The following is a 7305-nucleotide window of genomic DNA, read 5'->3' as shown; positions in this document are numbered from 1 at the left end:
GTGAGGCAGAACATCTTGGTGGAAGGGTGTGGCCTCAGAGGAAACCAGGTCAGGAGATAGTACCAGGAAGCAGAGAGAGAGAGCTCTCTACTTACCAGGAATAAAATAAAAACCCCAAAGGCACAGCCTCAGTGACCTACCTCCTCCAGCCACACCCTACCTGCTACAGTTACCACCTCTAAACTTTCCTGCTGCAGTCTGGCTGGGCACAAAATAACAGGGCCACCACACCACCTTGTAGATTCAAACAGCAATTCTTTATTCCCCAACTCTCACTGGCACTCTACACACGCGTTCTGGGAAAATTCACCCTCCACCGGGCTCTGCATACCAAATACTCTCAGAACCCCGGGAGAACTCAATGGGAACTCAAGGAGCGGGCGCCTGAGGCAGCAGGATACGCCCTATTCCCAGCAGGATCCACCCTATACCCGGATCCACCCTAAACCCAGAGCCACCCTAATCCCTGAGCAGGGTCACCTTTCAACCAAAACTCTCAAACATTCATGCAATGTCACTGCAAATGACCTGGGTCCAAGGCAAGCCCATTTCCACAATGGAGAGTCCTCCCTCTAAGCAACATTGTGTAGGTTGACAAGGAAATTGCCATGCGTCATTCCTACTTGGCTATGGCTCTCAGCACTTTCCTACAATGTCTTACACATGAGCTTTGGGGAACGCCTCACAAATAAACCATAAAAAATAGTACGATTCTATTCAATGTACCACGAAGTCCAGCAATTTCACATCTGCCTTCCTCTTACATATTGATGCACACACATTCACATATTCACACACACACACACACAATTGTACAGACACTGGAAACTTCAGTATAGAAAGCCTGACATTGTTGTTGTTGTTGTTATTCAAGGAAGGTAAGGGGACTTCTTGCCATCACACAAAGAAAGGAGAGGCAGAATTGCTATTCGGCCTTCACATTAGCTGATTCTAAAGCTCTTACCCTTCCTGTTTTCTCACACTGTCACTCTTCCCTTATTTTTAATACTAACAATAATGACTCCACTTATATCACTTCATTTTTCAAAGCGTTTTCACATATCTGGGCTGTATGTGTTAAAAGCAACTCCTCTAAAAAGCAGACAGATCATATTACTTTTTCTGTGTTACAAGAGAGGAAGTTGGCTTAGAAAATTTTGTAATAGAAGGAGGAAAACATTTCCAAAGGGAACACGGACCAGTGGATGATTCTGTCACCATTTCAGTATACTTTCCATTTAGGCTCATTTTAAAAAACCTATGATTCTTCACATATAATACCTGAAGTCTCTTTCACTTTCATGTGTACTATGAAGCACTATTTGTATTTTTATAGATGGTTTTATTTTCCAGGAGGACAGTGTAAGGATGAGCTGTCTTTGCTGAGAACTTGTAAGTCTGAAACATCAGATCCGGGCAAGGTCATGATTACTAATCAAGTCAGAATAAAATTTGTGTTGAGTATACATGTAGGAAACTTTAATGTCTTTGAAAAATTGTTTCCCACAGTATTTAATGGTACATTTATGTTTTCTTCTAATTCTCTCTCTAATTATTTGTGGAGTACTATGGTCTGTATATTTGTGTCCCTCCAAAATTCATTCGTTGCACTGGGCCTTAGACATGAGGACTCCAGCCCCATGAATCAATCAGACCAGTGTCCTTGTAAAAGAGACTTGAAGAAGCCATTTTACCCTTCCTCATGAGAGAACACATCTACAAGCCACAGTCTTTGAAGCAGAGAGCAAGCTCTCCTCAGATATCAGATCTGCTGGCACCTTAATCTTGGACTTTCCAGCCTCCAGAACTGTCAACAACTCTCAAGTTTTTATGAATTACCCAGCTGTTATGGTTTGGATAGGAGGTGTCTCCCCAAAAGCTCACATGTGAGACAATACAAGGAAGTTTAGATGTGAAATGATTGTTTCATAAAAACCTTAACCTAATCAGTGCATTAACTCACTGATATGGATTACCTGAGTGGTAACTGTAGGCACCGTATGGTATGGCTAGAGGAAGTGAGTCACTGGGTGCGTGGCTTTGGGGTTTATATTTTGTCCCTGGTGAGCAGAACACACACACTCTCTCTTTCTCCCTCCTTCCTGGTCCCATGTCCCAAGCTGCTTTCCTCTGCTGTGCTTTTATGCCATGATATTCTGCCTTATCTTAGGCTCAGAGCAATGGAGCCACCCATCTATGAACTGAGGCCTCTAAACCATGAGCGCCAAATAAATTTTCTTCTTCTAAAATTGTTCTTCCTCTAAAATAGTGGTGAAAAGCTGACTAAAACATCAGTGTGTAGTATTTTGTTGTAACAGCCTGAACAAACTAAATAGGTGGCATATCTTTTAGAACATCTATTTCTTCAAGTGGTATGCTTTGGAAAAGAAAACTAAAAAAATGAAGGCTTTGTGCTTATTTCTCACTACAGTGTTGGTCTTGCATTACCCAAGAGCAAGGAGAGTACAGCTATTTATCATTTATTAATCACCCTGAAAATATCTTCTTGTTCATATCAGTGATGTGACTTTATAGCTTCATTTTTCCAGGGTCTTGTTTTTTTGGGAGGTAGAGTAGCCAATTTGCAGGGTCACTTGTCTTGAACTAGAATTGATAACTATCCACCACTCGTTAGCTATATTTCAGTTAATCCTCATCATAAACTTTCAACAAAGACCAACTTGAAACCAACAACTTCATCCTCATCTCCAATGCCTCTAGAATGCATAATGGAATGAGAAGTGTTTATTGAATGCTTCCGACTCTTAGCTTTTTCCTCTTTACACACTTCACCTCATTGTGCTGGTTAATTTTGTATGTCAACTTGACTGGGCCAGAGCATCCCCAGATAATTGGTCAAACTGTGTTCTAGATATTTCTATGGTGGTATCTTTGGGTGAGACTAATGTTTAAATGGGTAGATTTTGAATAAAGTGGATCACTCTCTGTAAGGTGAGAGGCTTTGACAGAATAAAGACTGATCTCTTAAGAAAGAAGGAATTCTGACAGCAAGCTGACTTTGGGCTAGAACTACAGTTCTCCTCTGGAGAACCCTGACTAACATTCACACTTAATCCTCACAATTGATAGTTGTTGTTATTACATTTTTTTAATCTGGTGAAACTAGAGTTCAGAGAGATTAAATAATAGTCCCACAATCATACAGTTAATATGTGACAGGGTCAGGATTTGAACCTGTGCAGTTTCCACAGTGTTCTCACTAATGTGCTATATGTTTGTCTACAGTGCTGTGCTATGCCATATTACCATACAAAATCAGAAAATACTCACTAAACTTGGAAGAGCATGCAAAGACTCATTGGCATTGTAACTTTTAGAATACTTTTTGAGTTATATGTTATAACTCACATGACATTTGGTGTGAAGTCATGTAATAGTAATACCAAAGATCCCTTTGCCTGGGAAATATATAAAAACCATTGCTCAGGAAATGCCACATCACTTGGTTAATGGGAGATCCACTTTCATCTTGGACTCCAAGCAGAGAGAAACTGCTTTCCTCAAGGTTTGTAACATTTCTCCTCTTCACAGCTTTGAATCAACACTCATAAACAGACTTATAAGAGTACAATACAGATTACATTGTTAAAAATATAAAACAAAATTATAATAAAATGCAGAAAAATTTATCTTCAATTTTGCCATTCCAACCATCCAAAGGCTTCGTTTTTTAGTTCTCTTTTCAGTATGCCTCAGTATTTTATTTGCACTTGTAATTATGGTAGAGATACAATTTTACATTTTCTCCTCATTAAAAAAAGGCATTTTAATACATAGAAGAACAAAATGGCTTTCCTTTCTTGAATTTCAGAGAGAAACTCTAGGGCAAAGGGAAAATAGTTAGCATTCAGGTATGCCTGAAATGTGAATATTCTGTGTAACCAGGCACCTAAGGTTAAAAGTAAAAACAAACTGTCTTGATCAACTAGATGATTTTCTTTGATTAACTTCATATAATTAGAACCTGGTTTGTACTGAAAATGGGTAAAAGAGGGTCAGGGAAACAATACCTGCTCTCCAGTCCATTGAGAATATCATCTTCTCTGAACTTAAACTTTAGCCACCTGTGTGAGCTTCCCAGCCATCCAGTAACCTGCTGATCTGCATGAGCACCTGAAGAGTAGCCAGAAAATGGACTGAAATTAAATCTTCTGTCAAATAAAAGAGGCAAAAAAGTGAGATAAAAGTGAGATTCTGAAAAGGCATAAACAGTGAGGATTATAGCAGAAGGATATAATCCTTTTTTTGGTTTTTCCACTGAGAAAAGGAATGAATGAGCCTGAACTGTCTGGTTAGCAGAGGCTGAGGTTTCACTGCCGCTTATAGTGTGCTGTGTCATGGGGCCATCTGTTCTGGTCCTGTGAAAATTAGGAGTTCCCGGGGAAAGCATTAATTTTTTTTTAGCTTCCTAGGAAGTGTTTCTGGAAAAATAGGTTAAAATTGGTTTGGAATAATGAAGGCATATGTGTGAGAATGATGAATGCCTCCTCCAGGTGATGTCAGGGCAGCCAGCAGCAAGCCATGGGAATTGGTATAATGTCTGGTCAGAATTTGACATCTTCACTAACGATCTGGAAGAGGGCATCAATGACCCATTAATGAAATCCACAGATGAAGTGGAATGATTGATTAGATGCAAGAAAGCAAAGAAATTAGTGATATTAGTAAAATGAGATGCAACTTGTGGAAATGCTCACTCATCCTTGAAACAGGAAATCACCATCTGAAAGTCATTTAATGGGACCAATCAGTCCAGAAAGTACCAGTGCCAGCAGAGACCTGGAGGTGGTGCCGGAGAGAAGATCAGACAGAGATGGGATGCTGAGCCACAACAATTGAAGCTTCTCTCTGGAAAGATCTCTGGACATTTGGCCAGTGTTCATGTGCAACCCCCAGCTCCTGACACCCAGCCAGAGTCCCTGAAATACATTCTGCTTCTGCCTAGTGGCCAGCCTGTCCTCTCACTTCTAGCTCTGGCTGGGGAAGAAGGCTCCAGATGGCCTCCCCCATTAGCGTTTCAACAAAGCAAAGTTGATGGTGTTTAACACTCTGCTCCTTTGAGGCCAATAACTAGGCTAAGGACAGAAGTGTGGCTCCAACATCCTTATTGAGGATTGGATAGTGGTCCGGCTTGGGTCAGAAGCTGACCCAATGGCCTACACCTCCATTCTACTACAGGCATGTGCTCTATTCGCAATTGTGCTGGCCATGACATCAGCTGCTCCTGTCACCACATGGCTTGGCCTCTGGGCTTGCTGAGGCTATCAAGGCAGCAGCATTTTGGGTTCCTTTCCTGGCATCCATGTGCCACCCTTTCAATGTCCATGTCCTTTTGAGGCATCTGGGTGGGACTGAAGAATGTAAAGTGTCCACCAGTGAAAACTTGTGTCTTAGAAAGGCCTGCTTTCAAACATCTGTTTCCTCCAGTCTCAGGAAAACTTAACTCATCTCTCAAGGTCTGACTGAACTCCTCCCTCTCACCCCTGATCTCTGCTACCATCTTGACAGTAAGTTTAACCAAGCCTCCTAAGCTTCCTCTAAGAGAAAGGGAGCTCGGGGCCTCCAGGACTAAAAATCTTCTTTCCGTCTTTAGTGATGCTCCTATCCTGTGTAAGTAAATAAGACACAGCCAATTTCTCTATCACATCACATCATACACGGTAGTGCCACATTAGGTTTCTAAACTCAGGGGCTAAAAAAAAAAGATTGTTTTTTTGTGAGAACCCAAAAGTCCAATAAATGAAACTTTCAAATATTATTTTCTTAAGTCATCTAGAGAACTTATTTTAAGTTTATGGGGATTTAACATTTAGGAGAGTTATGGATTACTGGGTGAACCTCAGAGTGAATTGTTGTTACATGATTCTTAGGTTACCAAAGAAGAAATGGCAATGGTAGGTAGAATCAACACAGTTCTGTGTATTGTAAATAACAATGTGTCCTGCAGGCTGTGGGCTGAGATGAGCACTTCAGGCCCAGGCCAGTTGATCACTAATCCACAGCAGACTTGGAGAGCCAGGATCCCATTGGCAGCCTCTCACATCCTTCAGTCCAGGCCTCCTTACTCCAAAGCTCTCTTGCAGATACCTGTTCTAGGACACATATCCCATCCTCATGTGTGACATGAAGACCCAGTTTCAAAGTGCAGCTAAAGATGCAGTGGGGTGGGCTGCACCCAATGTGAATTTTAGACCATCCTGGCCCAGCCCTGATGGACTCCACTGAGGAGAAGCCTTCCCTTGGTCCACAGCCACTGCTGGAGCCTCAACCATGGCTTGTCAAATGTCAACTGGATGCCTCCAGCATTCAAGTGTAAAGATCTGACATCTCCTAACCCCCGTGGCCTTCGCCTCTGCTGTTCCTGACATGAAGCCTCCACCTGCTCCACTGGTCTTTCCCTTGGAGCCATTACAGTGGCTGCTGCTGAGATTACATTTAATGTCACCCTCAATTAACCTGACAGGATACAGTCCTCCCAAACCCCTCCCGGGAACAGGAGAAAAGAACAGACTAGGGGTGGGAAACTGAAAAAGGCTTTTATGTTCCTGGCTCTTCTGCAGGTAAATCTCTCAGAAAATTGCTGTTTTATTAGTTTCCAGGCACTAAGCTCACATTACCCCAGCCCAGGCCTGGAAGCTCTGTCAGCCCATCCATCAGCTTTTACAGGGTGAAAACCTCTGGGAAACATGGAAACCATTCAGCAAACTGGAAACATTAATGACAGGGTCCAAATAAACACCAAATATTCATGCCTGGATATTACCTTCCAATTTCTTCTTTCAGATAAAAATAGCATGGAACTTGATTGCAACAGAAATCAACAGAACATGTGTGTGTGTGTGTGTGTACACGTAAACACACACATAAGATGGTATCAGAGCCAAGTGCATGAGGAATTTTTCAGAGGAAATGAAAATGTAGTTCCTGTCAACCTTTCTCAGAGAGACCATTCTTTTCTCTCTGGAAGTTGTACGATACACAATCCAGAAGTATTACAGAAGTAATAGAGTATTGACTACTTCTTTATATACATATGGATCGATTGCTTAATTATTTATTTTATCCATACATTTGTGTAGCATTATCAAAAACAGCATCGGCGGTTTAAATGAAAGATAAGAAAGGACTCCTCCAGTTAGTCCAATCCCTTTTTAATTTTGGAATATTCCAAGCATATTTTATAAAACATAATGAATTGTGGGCTATTATTTCATTGAATTATATTAATCATTACATGATCAAGAAAGGGTTGACAGATTTAGCAAATAAAAATGCCAGATGCCC

The sequence above is a fragment of the Marmota flaviventris genome, chromosome 3 (assembly GCF_047511675.1).
Source record: "Marmota flaviventris isolate mMarFla1 chromosome 3, mMarFla1.hap1, whole genome shotgun sequence".
NCBI classification, from domain to species: domain Eukaryota; kingdom Metazoa; phylum Chordata; class Mammalia; order Rodentia; family Sciuridae; genus Marmota; species Marmota flaviventris.
Note: the sequence above shows the minus strand (reverse complement) of the source record.